Source organism: Mustela nivalis (assembly GCF_964662115.1).
Source record: "Mustela nivalis genome assembly, chromosome: 13".
NCBI classification, from domain to species: domain Eukaryota; kingdom Metazoa; phylum Chordata; class Mammalia; order Carnivora; family Mustelidae; genus Mustela; species Mustela nivalis.
Window position 1 is genome coordinate 28,455,822 of NC_139032.1, and position 19,054 is coordinate 28,474,875.

Here is a 19,054-nt window from a genome sequence, read left to right on the forward strand (position 1 = left end):
TGATTTAGGCAGATGACAGAGACAGAGGGGGAGGGATAGGCAGACGATCTTGGAGTCCTGCATATAGTTGGACCACCACAACTTTAAAAACAAACCTAGATATTCTAATAAAAATATGACAAAAAGAAATGAGTTCCCCAGTCACTCCTTTTTTCTTTCTTTCTTTTTCTCCCTCCCTTCCTCCCTCCCTTCTTTCCTTCCTTCCTTCCTTCCTTCCTTGTTTCACAAACACATACAGAGCATCAAGCCCCATTTTATGGGGCCCAGAGCAGGACCTGGCAGTGTTTTGGAAATCAGTGTATCTGATTATGACCTTGTTCTCTGATCACCCAGCACACTGCATACCTCCCTCCTCAACTTCCACTGTACAAAGGAGAACGTGTCAAGGAGTCTAGTTTATGTTCAAATGCGACCTACAGAAGGAGCTTAAATTCAAGGCAGAAAAGGAGTTGGGAGAACATCAGAAGCAACATCTTGGTTGTCCATCAGAAAAATACATACCTCAACTGGAGAAAGATACGTTTCTCCTTGGAGATCCTGCTGTTCTCAACATTAACCTCCCCAGAGACCACAGAGATTTCATTTCATGGGAATGTGTATAGAGACTGATTTTGGTTATTGATTGGCAAGAATAAAAACACAGCACTTTGCACCCACACAGAAAACAACAGCAAAGTTGGCTTCCCTTAAATGAAAATATTTCCTTGGCTTCCTCTTAGCTACATATTTTTAGCAAAAATTAAACATACACTGCAAATCGTGCCTTCATTTCTTGGGTTGGGAATAGACTCATTTCAATCGAACTTCAAAGGAGCAGCCAGAAGACTTTTCTTTCCTAGCCCACTTTGAAACACTCCCACACTATTTTATCCTTTTCCCTCTGTGAGTTATTTTTTTTCCCTCGTCAGAACGTAGAGTATGTGAGAAATCTGTACTGTTCTATTTTTGCTGAGGAATGAGTTTTCGGCTCAGAAATTGTTAGCTATTCAATTGTTATTCCTACTCTAGACCTTTATATCAGAGTCAATGCCCAGCCTTTCCTCTTCCTGTGACTGTAACAATAACATGGGAGAGAGGACACAAATTTAGCTATTGTCTAAGATTAAATGATGCCCTATAATTGTAAATATTATTTTTACTTAATTATATCTCTATAATAGTAATCATCCAGCCCCACATAATTTTATGTGGTGAGCGTGACATCACAGATCAAATAATAATAATAAAAGCCACATTTATTAAGCCTCACTGGGGGCCATCCAGACCTTTAAGACTCCCATCTACCCCCTTAGTTAGATGCTAATAATTGTCCCCATTTGTCAAAGGAGAAATCTGAGGTACAGAGGACTCCTGTGTCCTGCCCATGTTTACACAAGGATGGGGCTGAGATTCAAAACTGCAGAGACCGTCTGTGGTCATAACGATGTGAACAATTCCCACTACAAATGATAAGGTTTTATTTTTTGGTTTTACTCTTCCTTCCTGGGAGTTCAAACAACATTCTATGGAGGCAGAACAAATAAACACAAATATTCCAAATGGAGATACTGTGATCAAGTAGGTGGCCGATCCATCATTCATGGGAGATCCCAGCCAAGAGGTGAGCAGTGAATCCACCCCTAAGAATATGATGTAACGTGGCAGGTGCAGACTTGGGGGCCCTTTGCGCACACCTCCGGACCTTACACACCCAGACACCACTTCTCTAATGTACCAAACTTTATGAGAAATCATAAAAACAGAGCTTGACCCCTGCCTTAGTCTGTTCAGGCTGCTCTAGCAAAATACCAAGACTGGGGGGGCTTAGAAACAACAGGAATTTATTTCTCCTGGTTCTGGAGCCTGGAAGTCCAAGGTCAGGGTGCCGGCATGGCGGGGTTCTGGTGAGAGCCCTCTTCCGGGTTTCAGAGTGTCGACTTCCTGCTGTGTCCTCCCGTGACACAACAGAGGAGCTCTTTCTGACCTTACGTAAGGGCACTAATCCCACTCAGGAGCCAAATACTTCCCAATACCACCACCCTAAGCATTAGGGTTCAACGAATGATCCGGAGGAGGGACATGAATCTGAGTCCATAGCAACATCCCACCTCATTCCCTCTTTTTACCAAAGCAACAGCCAAAGGCTAAAGTGGGGGAGCGGCTTACCCAGATTCACAACGTTTTCTGGCAAAACTAGAACTATTGATCCCGGTAACCAATGTTTCTGCACCTCGCAACACAGAGACAAGAACAGCAACGACCGGGATGTCCACTTTCCACGTGGCTTTAGAGCAGGGATAACTCAGCGCCTGCAAATCTCTGCCAGCAAGAACTTCTATAAAAGATGCTCATAAATTCTCTAAGATCTCACCGTGCTTTTTGGATCATTATAGGGAAGATAAAATTGTGGTCAGTGCCGTTTGGCTGTTATGCAATCTATTTTATTCTGTCTCTCCATATGGCATTTTATTTTGCATCTCCGAAACTCCAGAATATACTTATTAACCAGAGCAGGCGGGCTGAGCAGAAGCGGTTTAAAGTCGACACAGCCAGGTCGTCTTGTCGCTCCAGAAAAGTCAGGGGGTGCTAAGTATAACTGGAAGAAAACTGGGGCAAAACAATGGAGAAAATAGCTGTGATACAGCATCAAGATCTCTCCAGCAGAGGAAATATTATCATTTGTGCTTTTGTGCATGGGGGGTGGGGTGGGGGGAGGGAAGCTTCCCTGAGCCTTTATAGGAAACCTCAGTAAACTTACCTTCCTCCATAAAAGTAAAGCTGCAGAAGGGAGTCCCATGTTGGGAAATATTTGGAAAGAAGGTGGCCAGAGTCTTGCAGGACAATCCAGATGGCTTGGAAGATGTGGGGCAAGGGAAGCGGAGGTTGTCATTGTAGAAGTCCTGGAGGCCTGGGTACAGGGGTGGGGCAGGTGCATTCCCCTTGGCCCTGAGCTGAGGACCTTGGCCTGCAGGCAGTCAGTGTGAGTGGTGCTCTTGAGGTCAACATCTCAGGAAGGGAAGGGCAGGAGATAGGACTAGAAGAGGGAGAAGATGAGCAGAAGCCTTGGACAACCCCACCAAGAGGTCTGAAGCTGGGGTGACACGTTTGGGGTTGTCCCAAGTTCCTGCAAAGGGAATGCACCTTCATAGACCACCTGCAATGGTCCCTGAATACAGTCCACCCCAGCTAGGGCCAGGAGGCTCTCTGTAGCTCATGGAAGTCCCCCAGTGGGCCAACAGCTCAAAGTTTTCTGCCTGGAGCTCTGCCAGGCAAGCTGTTGGGAAGGGCCATTTTTTGGTCCTTGAAGGGAGCTGCTGGGGAGTCCATGGCAGGGCCATCCCGGGGTCATGAACATGCTCCTTGCCTGGGAGTAGGGCTTTACAAGATGAGGCAAGGGCACCAGGGCTGCTGTCCCAGGTCAGGGTACAACTTCCATCTCAAAAGAAGGGATGGGGGAGGGGTGCACAGTGTCTGGGCCTGGAAATGGATCCAGGCTTCACGACAGAGCACGCACTAGACTCAGGCCTACAATGGGGCCCACCCAGACAGAAGGGCTCCAGCATGGGGCTACGTGGGTGCTTGAGGCATGGCCTGTGTGGCATGGGTTCTCGGCCCTGCTGTCCTTTCTCTTAGGCCAGGCTTGGTAATAAGGAGACAAACAGAAGTCCTTAGGAGCCTGGCAGCACAGTCTGGGCCACAGACTTCCAGTTTGGGGGGGGGGGGGTGGTACAGCTAAATCCAGGGATGCAAGGTGATTTCTGACACATTGGGTGTGGAGTGGGGTGAGCCTGGTAGGGGTAGGATTGTGAGTGGGGATGTGAGAGGGCTACCTCAGTCTCACCAGCTTTAAGGAGATAGGAAGGGGGGCGCCTGGGTGGCTCAGTGGGTTAAGCCTCTGCCTTCAGCTCAGGTCATGATCTCAGGGTCCTGGGATCCAGCCCCGCATCAGACTATCTGCTCGGCGGGGACCCTGCTTCCCCCCCTCTCTCTCTGCCTGCCTCTCTGCCTACTTGTGATCTCTGTCTGTCAAATAAATAAATAAAATCTTTAAAAGAGAGAGAGAGAGGAAGACAGGAGAAATCTAGTGGGAATGGAAAAATAAGTGATCGATAATAATTTACACATGCAAGATAGTTTACAGAGTTCTATGTGCCAGAGAGATCCCATTTTGCTAGTTAGTTCTGCCCCTAGAATGTTTATACAAAGAGCCACCATGAATGAATGTGATAAATGCTGGTGTCAAAGCCAATCAGAACACACCCCACCCCTCACTCCCTCTCTTAGGCCTCTGGAGGTAGGAGCAACACGCCGGAGCATGTGGTTTTCATGGTGGCTGAGCCTCCGTAGATCTCCTTGGCCAAGTGACCCTTCTTGTCCTGGGGAAGATGCTTCTAGTAGACTTTTTCTCTTGATCCTTCTTTTATTCACAATGTTAAATGGCATCACCACGCTTTGGAAACTCACGCAAACTGTGAGGGTGACAAGGTCATGTCACCATTCGAACAATGACTCCGCTTTCGTGTTTCACCACACTGGCCACAGGGCCGTCAGGGACTCATGGCAACCCCCTGATGTCTCCCTTCATGTCTGGCCCATCGGCCTGAAAGAAGCATTTTGTGGAAGAAAACAAAATAGGGAAAGAGAAGACCTCAGCCGTCATGACTGCTGATCAAATGTTGATTCGGCAAGAGGTGTTGTTAGAACAGAAACTGAAGGCCTACTCCTGTCCTCTTGTTGTGGGGCCAAGGTGTAAGGAAAAAGGCAATACATACGGTTGCCTGTTAAAAACAAGGGGGTGCGTCACATCCCCATCACTATCGACTGCTTTGAACACCTGCAGGGAAGGCAGGTTGATGGAGAGTCATCCACAGACCACTTGAGGGACTCATGGGAAACGTCTACTGTCAGCTGCTCACAAGTGGGTCTTTGAGATTTACATCCTTATTATCTTAATAGGAGAAACACAACCCTTCAATGTCAATTAACAAATGCTTTATGCAGGTATTTCATGCTTATAACTATCGAGGAATGTCCTTGCCCAGCAGCATCTCGCTGCCTATTTTTAGGTACTTAATTAATGGCCTTCCTCAAGGATAAACACATCGTGTGTTCAATAAGATGATGAAAGCTTTCTTTAAAAATGTATTTTGCATGCCATTATACTTGAAATTGTCCTTCACCATAAAATCGTGAACAATTACTTTAAACAAAACCGTCGTAGTAACAATTGATGACGAGGTTAATTCCGTCTGTTCTCTGATGAGTAATTCGGTCCTTACCTAGTAGATGTTGAAAGATGCTTGGCCTCAAAATTCAGTGCAAGATGGTATGGTCTGTCCCATCAGAGCAGTATTCTCAATAACGCTGTGGATAAAATCGTGCAATTCTTTTTTTTTTTTTTCTAACAGCGTATTCAGAATTCACTTGTTTTCAGGGTATAATTGATTGATGTTTAGTACATTTTATGATTCCTTTTAACAGTGACTATCCCTGATAAATAAAAGCAATTACTGAGCCTTTTCCAATCATGTGAATCATTTCCAATTCAGGTATTTTGGCAGTTCCTGCATCTAGGTTACTCATTCGTACAGAACTCACAGTTCCTGCTAGCTAGGAGAGAGAAAGGCCTGAGTTTCCCTGATGACAGATTTCTGACAAATATCTAGTGTGTTATATCTGTATTGTAATGGGAATACCAAGAAATCCGCCTGGCTCATGCTATTTAAAATCACAAAACACTCCAAGAGCAGAACATGATATAGGAAACATTTGCTATGCTGTGTATAAGTTTGTCTCGTGCAATCATATTTTAAAATGGTTTATTTCGCTGTCCAAATACAATGCATTTAGTCATCATTAAATCAACTTTTCTCTGCTATTTTGGTTGGTGTACAGCCTATCTGTCATTTGCAAAGAAGGCCGTGAGGCATAATGTGAAGGTGTTGTGAAGTTTGAGCCTTAGGAATACCTGAGCATTGGTGTGCTTAAAGAGTTTGTAATGTCTATGATAAGCTAGCTGATCTAATTTTACACTACTGTGATCCACTTGGAAAATAGAAGGAACTGTGATGCTTTCAATTAACACATATTTAATCAGAAGGGGAGGGATAGAAGGAAGGAAGGAAGGAAGGGGCTAGGAAAGAAACAATTATTTGAGTTTTCATTAAAATCCATCTGTAGGCCTTGTGTAGGATAGTCCGCAGTAATATAAGGCACATTCCAGAAGAAGTGAACACTACTGAGAGATGAGATCATCAAATACAGGATAAGGAAGACTATGAAGGGCTCCATATGTGGAGCTAAATTGTGTAGATAAAACTAAAGGGTCAAAGTAGTTCAGAGAGAGATCAGTGTAGACCATCAACATCAAGAAAGGTTTCATGGAGGTCCAGACATGAGCTGGACCTAAGGGGTGGTTAATATTTTTAACAGAAAGTTTCCAAATTTGGGAAGACTCTGGTATGTACAGTCATAGTTTTGACTGGGTGGAATACCTTTATTTATAACCCCATAAACTGATGAAGAAATAGCACATAAATAAAAATATCTCAATATAGCTACCATCAAAACAATGGAACTGAATGATATAAAAGTAGTTTGCCAACATCTGGTGTTCCTCGATATTCTCAAGTTCCTGAGCAAAAATGGGGGTCTAATCTCTCAGAAAGACCTGGCTTACCAACTTCCTGACTTGGAGCACACCCCAGATCTCTTGGATCTCAGAAGTTGTGCTGAAAAGAAACTATTCAGCTCTGTTTACTTTAGAATTCCCCAAGCTCACCTGACCACGGAATGTTCTTTTTCACAGCATAGACATGTCAAGGAACTGAACTCCATGGGACACAGACTGGGAAATGCTAGTCTACTACAGCAACAAACAAACCATCTAATTTTTGAAATGGGCCAAAGACCTTCACAGTCACCTCACCACAGAAGACATACAGATGGCAAGTGAACATATGAAAAGATGTTCCACGTTGTATGGCATTGGGGAAAGGCAAATTATTTTTTTTTGAAGATTTTATTTATTTATGACAGAGAAGATAACAAGAGATGGAACACAAGCACAGGGGAGCTGGAGAGGGAGAAGCAGGCCCCCCACTGAGCATGGAGTACGAAATGCAAATTAAACCAGTTGGCCCTACACACCTATCAGAATGGCCCAGACCCAAAACATTGACAACACCGAATACTGGCGATGTTGTGGAGCTATAGGAATTCTTGTTTTTCACTGGGGGGGAATACGAAAGGCTGTGGCCACTTCAGAAGACAGTTTCTTCTAAATGAGATTGAGCAACTGTACTCCTTGGTATTGACCCAAGTTGTGGAAAACTTATCTCCACACAGATACCTGCACGTAGATGTTTACAGCAGCTTTATTCAGAGTTGAACTAGGAAGAAGCCAAATGAGCCTCAGTAGTGAATGGATAAATAAACTGTTATATATCCAGACAATAGAATACTAGTCAACTCTAAAATAGAATGCATTAAGAAGCTATGGAGAGATATGAAGGAAACTGAAATGCGAAAGACGCTAATCTGAAAAGGCTGCATACTGTGGGACTGCAGCTATATATGTGACATTCTAGAAAAGGCAAATCTGTGGAGACCGTAAAATGATCAGTGGTTGTCAGAGGCTGTGAGGGCAAGAAGGTTAATAAGGGAAGCACAGAGGACGTTGGGGGCAATGAAACCTTTTGGGTGACATTGTAATGGTGGCTACATGTCATAAATTTGTCCAGACCCATAGAACGTACAACACCAAGAAAGAACCTTGATGTCAACTATGGACTTTGGGTGACAATGATGGGTCAATGCAGATTCATTGACTGTAACAAATGTACTTCACTCTGTTGAGGGATGGTGATAATAGGGAAGTTGTGCATATGCTGAGGTCAGGGGGTCTCGGGAGAAATCTTTGTATTTTTGCCCCAATGTTGCCGTGAACCTTGAAATGTTCTAAAAAATAAAGTCTATTTTTAAAAAACGTAATCCGGGACGCTTGGGTGGATCAGTGGTTTAAGACTTTGCCTTCGGCTCAGGTCTTCATCTTGGGGTCTTGGGATTGAGCCCTGCATCGGGCTCTCTGCTCAGCAGGGAGCCTCCTTCCTCCCCCTCTCTCTGCCTGCCTCTCTGCCTACTTCTGATCTCTGTCAAATAAATAAATAAAATCTTTATAAATAAATAAATAAATAAATGTGATTCAGTGAGGAAGGCATTGCATTCCCAAGAAATCTGCTCCACACACACATTTTTTATTTTGTTTTGGTTTTGGGGTTTTTTTGTTTTGTTTTGTTTTCTGGTTTTTTTTTTTTTGTTTTGTTTTTTGGGTTTTTTTTTTTTTGCTACTTTACCTGTCTAGTACAAAGCTTCATTTAAAACAAAATGAAACAAAAAAAGGGAAAATTGGTATTGAGAGTTGTTCTGTGGCTGTTTTAATGGCCCAGTGAGTGGTGAAACCCAGATCTGCTCAACGGTAGTCTTATGCTTGTTCTACAAAGTTCTATCTTACAGAAGCATCTTTATCTACATCCTGAAACCCTCAGAAAGACTGATGAACAGATTGGAACAATGTCACAACTGATCTTGAGAGGAAGAAAATAGAAGCCCAAAGTTCAACCTACTCAAGCGTGGCCAAATATAAGTTTTTTAAATGATGAAAGGAAAATGCCTTATGGTTGCAAAAATGTCAAAATTGTTCAAAGGCATAGAGACGGTTCCAAAAGGATTTACAATCACTAACCAATTCTATAAAGATTTCTAGTCTACTTCTTAACCATGTAAATCTGTGTTTCTCGTTAAGGATTATGACACTTCCACCTAATTCTCACCTCGAAATAAGAGACATTAAAGAAATGTGGCTGAACTCCGTGACTGAAGAAAGATCCAACTTGGTCAAACATACATACGACACACAGCTCCCATGTTTCATCTCTTCTTGTGTTGAAGTCCTTGCATTTCCTACTGCCTGTCACCTACCAACCCTTTTCAAGGTGTGTCTCTAATCATCTGATCAATTTTTTTTTTTTTTTTTTAAGTAAGCTCTGTGCCCAAGGTAGGCTTGAACTCACAACCCTGAGATCAAGAGTCACATAATCTACTGACTGAGCCAGCAGGGTGCCTCTGTCTTTAATATATTTAAGTCTGATTCCTTCGTTAATGTCGTTAACCATTTTAAATATTCTTGTTTCACCTCCTTTATTCAAATGTCCTGTTATGTGAAGTTCTGGGGAAGGAAGCTATCCCCGTTATTTATTAAATCGGATGATTTGGAGTTTTGTTTCTGTAGTTTCTCGAGGGTTTTACAGTTTAGAATTGGGGGTCATCTTCACAATAGTGGGATTTAGTATTCTCCATGGTGTGGGACAAGGACAAGTGCCTCCAGAGGAGTTTACCAGTGCAGGGCCGCTCTCCTGCCCCAACACAAAGTATCCATTTTATTTATTTATTTATTTATTTATTTATTTATTTAAGATTTTATTTATTCATTTGAAAGACATAAATCACAAGTAGGCAGAGAGGGAGACAGAGAGAAAGGAAGGGAAGCAGGCTCCCCGCTGAGCAGAGAGCCCGACCTGATGCGGGGCTCGATCCCAGGACCCCGAGATCATGACCTGAGCTGAAGGCAGAGGCCTCAACCCACTGAGCCACCCAGGCACCCCCAAAGTATCCATTTTAAACTCAATTCCATTTGAGAAGGAGGCCTGAGGTTACAAAATCGCATGGACTTTATGGCCAGTCAGCTTTTTTGTCATTGGCCCATGTAAATGGTTGATTTTTATCCCGTCCACCTCTTACTGAAGATTCAATCTCTTGGAGAGTGTTTTATCTAGAATTGCCAAAAGTCTCATCTCCTGTCTCACTTGGGTGTTAAAAATCCAATGCCTTATATTCCCGAAGCTGACACCCATCCCCAGAGCTGTTAAGAGCCACTTAAATCTTTGTAACTTTTTTCTTTGGTTGTCTTACCTCCTTTCTTTGGGCACAGATGTGTGTTTGAATGAGGTTGGTTATAAGTTATTAGTGTTTTCCGAAGATCACCGCTAAAGGGTTTTGGGGTTCCTTATTCCATATGCTGCCAGGTTCAAACACCCTTTGGCCTTCACTGCATGACTTCTGTCAGGGACCGAGGGTGAAGCCCAGCTTGGTTGGATTTTGATGTAACCCTTGCTTGGCGATTCTGTGAGAACATATAAAACTACAGTAAGTTCAAAGTTTTCCAAGGAACTGGGAAAAGCTGTTGTGTATTCTTTTCCAGGAACTTCTCTTATATGTCATAATAAAAAGCATGTTAATGGAGGAAGCAGCAAACAGTGAAGGGAGAGATTTTTGGTTAAATTTGAGATCTTTAAAAAAAACACTTCTCCGTGCAGCAACCCTCAGTGTCAACAAATAACATGTGTTGAGTACCTCACACCAGCCTCTGAAGCACACGGGTGAATTACAAGGATTCTTGTTGGTTTAAGGAACTTTTTCTAAAAAAAAAAAGATTTATTTATTTATTTTGGTGGGAAGCTAGTGGGGGGTTGGAGGGAGGGGCAGAGGGAGAGAGAATCCTCAGGCAGATTCCCTGCTGAGCGTAGAGCCTGATGCAGGGCTTGATCCCAAGACCCTGAGCGGAAATTAAGAGTCAGCCATCTAACTGACTGAGCCACCCAGGCTTACTCTAACAAGCCGTTTATGTGATATTGTATGTATGCACACACACACATGCACATATGCACCTACCAATAATGATGGGGGGCTGTGGGGGGCATGTGCAGTGCATCTATGCCCATTTTATTAGGCTTGGAGCAGAATTTTACTGTTTTGTATTTTCAGAGTTCCGGTTGCTGAGTCTTGGCTTTTATGATAGAGTTTTGTTTACTGCCACAATTTGTTTCATGCCAAGCCTTTGGTCAGGAAGATGACCTCCAATTTTCCCGCTTTTCCCATGGAAGAGCGCTGTTTTACCCTGGACCACATGTTGCTCCAGTTCTCTGGAATGCATTTTGGATAAAAGCAAACACTGTCTGCATATCAGAATACTATTGTAGCTAATTAATTACACTACGAGGCAATCAATCCAGGAGAAAATACTTACTGTGCTACCATGTGCCTAGTACCACACTTTTTTAATACTAGCTTTTTGAGATATTCTAAAAGACATAAAACGCGGACTTCTAACACTCCAGGGGCCAACGGGTATTTTATTTTATTATTTAAAGATTTATTTATTTGAGAGAGAGAGAGAGAGCACTCATGTGCAATCAGGGTGAGGGGAAGAGAGGGAATCCCAAACTCACAATGTGGAGCTCTATCTCACACCCTGTGAGATCATGGCCTGTGCAGAAACCGTGAGTCAGATGCTTAACTGACTGAGCCACTGAGGCACCCCAGAGCCTACAAGTATTTTAAGAGATTATGTAAATGCAGCTTGTAATCAAGTACCCAATCAAAAACCATTTAAAAGAGATGCTAAAGTCACTTAAGACATATTTAAATCGATTTAAATGTAATTTTTTAATATGTGGAAGAATCTATTTAGTTAATATTTGAAAAATTAATCACCTATGCAAAAAGTTAGAATAGGGTGGGGGGAAATCTGTGTTTTTTAAACCCTAAAAGGGTGAGGTAGACTGGAAGGAGTGGGGTGGAGGTGTGCAGGAGAGGTGGGAAATGCATTTTCAATTATGGTGCCTTTTTTGGGTAGCCTTGGTTAGGGACTATTTTTATTGATTGTGGTTGGAAATTTCCATTTGGATTTCTTCTAGGAAACCAGCAGGAAACAACAGAAAACCCAAATAGATCCTTCCCTTAAGAAAATTCTAAAGAAATGTGAATTGTAGCTCCTTCTAAATCATCCATTCCTGGGTCTGTCTTAACTATTATTCTTAACATGCAATAAATAATTAAGTTAATGATGAGCATTAGATCATGAGAAGTAATCCTGGATTTCCAAGATGTTATAAACCCAGTGTAGTATTCTTGAGGAATATTTTCTCAGAAATTTTCATCTTCTCAAAATTTCTTAAAATTGAGAGAAAATTGCAGAAATACTTAGCAGCAAATTGAATTACACCCATTATTCTTACATAGTCTTTAAAAAAAGAGCACATTTAGACTCACTAAGTCTATACAAGCAGAAAACACCAATTTTATAGGTGTATAAGTTTTAAGTTCTTGGTGGGAGAATACAGCATTGAATGGGCCAAAGACTATTGCTCTATTTGCAAATCTTCAAACTGACAGAAACTTCTGGAAAGATTTATGACAAGTTTGTCTTTTTAAAAAGCGATGTTTCTATAAATCCTACCAAACTGCTATGAATAAGGCTGTAAATCACTTCATTGACTTGAGTAATGGGATTTGTATTTCAAGAAACCAGTCCAAGAAACCCAGAGGCTTTCATTGATATCGAATCTTCTGTAATATTTAATACCTATCTTCCCCTGAAAAGATGAATTTTGATAATGACTGAAAATATTTTTTACCATAATTTTTGCTGAAAGGAAAAATAAATAGAAATCAATGGTATTAGGTCTGATGCTTTTAAAAAGGTTTATTAGTCAAGAGCATAGGAAAAAAAAATTAGAAGCAGTAAAAAATAAGTACAACCACATTCACTAAATTGATGTGTCTGTAAGTTCAGATTTTATCTGCAGTCATGATTGGTACATCCAGTTCTAATGGATGAATGATCTTGTGTTTCTTTCTGCATGACTTTTTTTTTTTTTTCTGTCTTGCTTTGAATTTGTTGGACAAAGGAGAAACTCCTTTGAATGATCTACTCTTCTTTCTAATTATAGCCATACATTCTCATAGGGAAATGGAGAACCCAGTAGCTAACTGCTCTAAAAACCCACCAGCAGATAGCTCCCATGGGGAGAAAAGGGGACTTGTCCCACAAATCCCACAATTACGTATGATAACCGAGAGAGCTAAGTGTACAGCTGTGTAGAGGGAGCCCTGTGTGCCTTTAGTTAGGGACCTGACTGACATCCTGGGCCATGAGCGTTATAAGTGTTGTCCGTGTTACCAATCTTTGCCTTGGGTAGTGTCAGAACTTAGAAGAAACTGGGCCATGCACAAAAGAAATCAGGCTAAGGGCAAGTAAGTAAGTAAACTTTGTAGTCCCAAACATTTATAATGTCCTGGTCAGTGATTTGCGTGTGTTTATGTACACCCTACTTGCCTTTACGAAGAATTTGATGGGGGTCAGAGATGCATTCAACACTTCAGGTACAATAAATGAAAATTGGAAAGAAGCTGAGTCAGAGTGGAAGCAGGAGCAGAGAAGTAGGCAAAATCCATTCTGTGGGCTCTTAAATCTGAAGTCATTTACTCCATCTCAGAGGCCCTGGGAGGTGATGGGAAGCCTTAATCTTTATACCTTTGTACTACAAAAAAAGATGAGTCTGGAGCAATGGTGGGAAAAGGGATCAGAAAGTGCTTCAAATAATTCACAGTTCAGAAGCACGTGTGTAACCTGCACTTGGTATTTTTGTGTGTGTGCATATTCAACTCTATTAGCATGGATAAGGAAGTTTATAGAAAACAAGAAAATAAATGAGATGGATGAAATTCATATCTATTAGCATGGATAAGGAAGTTAGTAACCCTATAAGACCAAGAAGACAGCAAATATTCATTGAGCTTTATATAGAGAAGCGTGTAAGGCACTCAGCATTCACGAGGTCTTAATTTCACTACCCACTGGTGGTGCCCGTTCTGGTCCCAAGAAACACAAGTAAACAAGTAAAAACAAGTAAAACCTGCTTATCAGGTTAGTTGGCAACCTATAACTACTGACCATGCATACTTACCCCTCTGTATTTGCTTGGGTTGATAGTTTCTGTTCCCAAAAGTTCTGGTCTCAAGTGCTCTTTCTAGTCCTGCATCCTATTCCCATCTACTTCCTGCTCTGGCTTCCCTGGTGGACGCCAGAATCACCCTGTCTATCCCACAGGTCCCCATCTCTACCCCAGGGGACCTCTAACTTCATATCTCCGAGACTGACCTCATCTTCCCTTCCCCAAACAACTTGTCCTTCTGTATATTAGCCCCCATGGCAGCCATACCTACCTAATCACTTCACCAAATCTTGGATTTCACCCTGACCCTATCCTTTTCCTCAAGTACAAAGTCTTTTTATTTCCTCCTCCTTAAAGTATCTTTTTATTGTTCTCTACCCATCATCTCTGAGCATCTGCCAAATTAATGACATAATGGGCAAGTCTAATAGACAAGGCTGTCAAAATCTACCTTGGTTTACCTCTCTGCTCTTACCTAAGTCCTGGACATGGTGGGAAAGACCTTTTCTCTTGCTCTACTCTTCTTTTTTGCCTTTTCACAGCCTGAGCTCTATTGCTTAGAGCTGAATGATCCATTATCTATCCCAAATCTGTGATTTTACCCTCACTATTTTTTCTCTGTCTAGATGTCCTTCTTTCTCACCCTTGGTGCCCCCCAATCCACCACCCCATCGCACACCATTTTATTCTGCCAACTCTTAATCTTTTTTTCATGTTTTATTAGGATGTCAGCTCTTCTAGGAAATTTCCCTAAAACCCTAGGCCCACCTAACATCACCCTCCACCCTTGGACTTTATTGAATTACATGCGTTCCCTTCATGTTTTCACAGCAGTCTGAGATTCTGCTCTCATTACACTAGCAATCAGGGTCCCAGAGGAAGGAGATGGCGCTTGCTAATTAGGATGATTCAGAGAGGTGTGGGAGAGGGGCAGGGGAACCATAAGGGATAGGGTAGGAACCCAGGTTAGTAACGGTTGATCTGGCACCCACTCTCGGTCCAAACAGATAAGGGGAGAGAGTGGTTACTGACAGCCTAGACAGAGAAAATCATGTGGGAGAGGTTATCTGATGAAGACCAGTGACCTTTGTTTGACAGTGACCAAAGGCAACCTTTCTGTGAAGAAAACAGAAGAGTGGGGCGCCTGGGTGGCTCACTGGGTTAAAGCCTCTGCCTTCGGCTCAAGTCATGATCCCAGGGTCCTGGGATGGAGCCCCACATCGGGCTCTCTGCTGAGCGGGGAGCCTGCTTCCCTTCCTCTCTCTCTGTCTGCCTCTCTGTCTACTTGTGATCTCTGTCTGTCAAATAAATAAATAAAATATTTATTTTATTTATAAATTTTATTTTATTAAAAAAATTTTATTTTATTAAAAAAAAGAAAGAAAGAAAAGAAAACAGAAGAGTAACTCTCCTGGCTTCATTCTCCTCTTTTCTACTGGACTTCATACCAGGGTTTGCCACTGGCCAAACCAACCAGCAGGCAGAGGACAAGGAAATGAGTTAAATAATCTCATAGCCCAGACTGGTGACCTGTAAGTTTGGAGAAGAGTCGAGATGGGGTTTAGAGAAGTGAATGGATTAATATCTAGCACAATCACATAGTACTGAAACTGTCTTCTTTGTTCATCGGGGTTCTTCATTATAGCCTGAGTTGCTTGAGGATAGAGAATGTTTCTTTCATCTCTGCATCCTCGGTATCTAGCATACTAGATAACACGTGCTTATGGAACACAGGGAATTGGACATTACTCAGAGGGCTGTACTTTCTGAGCATGTCCCACATGCTTTTTGGAATCCAGGGAAAATGGAAAACAGAATGAGTTTTACCATTTTCATTGTCCTGCGAAGAAGAAACATCATTTGTTCGAGAGAGATGAGTTAAGTTAGTTCTCAGCACTGGGAGGGATCGGATGCAGTCTTGTGACTTCCTGCATAAGAGGTACTTGGCTGCATAATGGGCAATTCCTCCAAGGGAAGCCACAGGTGCAGAAACAGTTTTCATGGGGCTGTTAAAAACCATAAGCCCCTTGGGGGTGCCGGGTGACTCAGTTGGTCGAGCGTATGACTCGGTTTCGGCTCTGGTCATGATCCCAGGGTCTTGGGATTGTGCCCTGAATACAGCTCCATGCTGGGCATTGGAGTCTACTTGAGATTCTCTCCTCTGCTCATGCTCATGCACACACAGGCTCTCTCTCTTATTTTCTTAAATAAATCTTTAAGAAAAAATTAAGGGGCACCTGGGTAGCTCAGTCGGTTAAGCATCTGCTTTCAGCTCAGGTCATGATCTCAGAGTCCTGGGATTGAGTCCCAGGATGCATCTGGCTCATTGCTCAGCAGGGATCCTGCTTCTCCCTCCCTGTGCCTGCCGCTCCCCCTGCTTATACTCTCTCCCTCTTGCTCTCATTCTCTCTCTCCCTGGCAAATAAATAAATTCTTTTTTAAAAATTAAAAAAATAAAATATAAGCCCCTGTACATCTTATACAACACTATATGTTAACTACACTAGAATTAAAATTAAAAAAAAAAAAAAAAAAGAAAGGAGAAGAAGAAGCCCTTGATAAAAGCCAAAGACTTGTTACTAAAAAGTAACCAGAAGGTGAACTGAGCTAATGTGGTCCACTCTGATAGATCCTAGAATATCTTGCCTCTATGTGGTTTGGCCTCGGACTTCAAACCTCACCCCCTAAATAAGCCTCAACTGCAGTCCTCGCTGGGTCTCTCTTCTCTTACCAGCCAACAGAAGAGAATGAAGAAACTCGCATGCACTGTGGATCCATCAGAGGGCAGAAACTTGGCTCCCTGAATGATTATGGGGGACAGAGCCCTCTGTCTACCTCTCTACCTCCGCAAACCTCTGTGCTGAGAGCAAGAAATATACTTCTAATTTGTTAGAACTCCTAAGTTTTGTTGGGCTTTATACCAGCAGTTATTTAATAGATATGAAAAAATGTTCTAACTTCTATGTCTGAGTCTGTTTTTTCTTTTTTTTTTTAAAGATTTTATTTATTTATTCAGCAGAGAGATAGAGATCACAATTACCCAGAGAGGCAGGCAAAGAGAGAGAGGGGGAGGCAGGCTTCCCGCTGAGCAAAGAGCCTGATTCGGGCTCGATCCCAGGACCCTGAGATCATGACCTGAGCCGAAGGCAGAGGCTTAACCCACTGAGCCACCCAGGTGCCCCTTTGAGTCTGTTTTAAATGCTGTCACCATGATTATCATAATCCATTGTCCATATTCATAATCAGTTATTTTCATAGAAGTCCTTTCCAGCTTGAATCTCATGATTTTAGAATTACTGTATTGCTGCCTTCCCTTTGAGAGATGCCTCTCAGAGCCCTTCTTGCTTGGAACATGATAGAAAATATACAACATCGTGATGTATTTTATAATGTACAAAGTCCTATTTCATGCAATGTCTCTCGATATTCTCCCAGTAAATCAGAGGAATAATTCAAGGGTCTGTTATTGTCCCCATTTTGCAGGTGATGAAACTGACACTAAGATTAAGTATAAACCAAAAAAAAAAAAAAAGAAGAAGAAGAAGAAGAAAGAAAGAAAGAAAAGCGGTGACAGCTAATGTACAGATTTCTTTGAAGATTAAGCAAGAGAATAATTTAGTCTACCTGGCATCTGATAAATGTTCAGACTTTTCTTCTTTTCTTCCTAGCTCTCTGATAAGTTATCTATTGCTGTGTAACAAACCACCCCAAAATAATGATTTAAAAGAGTAACAATCATTGATGCTGCTCGCAGAGCCAGGGCTGTGAAAACCCGAGTAGCTGGGGGTGGGGCGAGGTTGGAACAGCTGGCTTCCTTGGGTTTCTTTCTTTCTGTGGTCTCTCCACATGGTCTCTCCACGTGGCAGCCCCAGGGTAACCATGGCAGCTGAAGGCTTCCAGTGAGAGCAGAGGGAGTGAGAGAGTAGAGCGAGAAAGAGAGAGCCAGAGTGAGTTACAGAGAAGGAGAGGGTGAGGCAGAAGCTTGTAATGCCTTATGACCTAGCCTTGGAAGGACATTGTGCTGTCTCGTTTCCGTCACATTGTCTGAGAAGCAAACCATAAGGGCCAGTGCATGGTCATGGGGAGAAAAATTAGACTCCACTTCTTGATTGAATTTTTGGCCATGTTTTTTTAACTACCACATTTTCCTTCTCTAAAATGCTTGCCTGGATGAATGCAAACACAAAGCTCAGAATGTAAGGGTCACATCCAAGGTCATTCAGCCCATAAATGGTTCCACCAATATTAGATCCAATTTTGTGACTCCTACCTCCATGCACTTCCCAGGATCCCAGAAAATCTCGCGTGATTAGCATGCAGAACCTGGTAGGCAAGACATGCTAGCCCCCAAACAGACCCAATGCTCATTGCCTTGGAAAACACACTTACATTTATTTTGGAGGAAAAATATTACCCAGAAAGCAGTCATCCATGAGCACTTTCCAAGTTTCTCCCAAACATCTGTGTTTAAAAATTTTCCCCCCAACAGATGTATTCATTTGCATTTCCCCCAGATGAATCACTTTTTTTGTTGTTGTTATTTTTTGACTGTATTTCTCACCTCTTATGATCCTTTGGTATTAATTCTCAAACCCACCACTTAGGTTGGTACCGTCTCCTGATTTGGAACCTTCCCTTTCTTCTATTATCATGAACATTTGCCCTTCCTGTGGGCCACTAAATGAAATGTTCTTTAAGCAGATGATCTGAGGAGTACCTGGGTGGTTGAGTTCGTTAAGCATCCCACTCTTGGTTTTGGCTCAGGTCATAATCTCAGGGTCGTGAGGCGGACCCACACCTTAGGCTTCTGCTCAGCAGTGAGTCTGCAGGAGATTTTCAATGCCTCCCCCTCACCCTCTGACCCTACCCTGCTCTTATTAGCATGCCGCCTCCCTCTTTCTGTCTAAAAATAAGTAAAATAAATGAAATTTTTTTTTTTTAAAAAGAGGACAGCCTGATAGGTCTGAGGGGTATTGTGGTTTGTTTTTGTATTTGTTTTGGCAATAGGCCAACATTTCTAGAATTGAAACTTCTGTTGACCCAGTGAGAGTTTAAAACTCATTTTAGAAAATCTGGGTTACTTGAACAGTGATATAACTCTGAAATCTCAGAGGACTCACATAGTGCCTACAATTCTAAGCAGTAAGGTATTTTTCCATGTAGGAGCCTTCCTGTTTGGGGATCCCCAGGAGTCTCTATGGGAAACCATCCTTTCTCTTTCCCAGACCCAAGGTCTTGATGGGTACATGGGGTAAGAAAAAGAGAGTGGAGGAGTCTCCAGG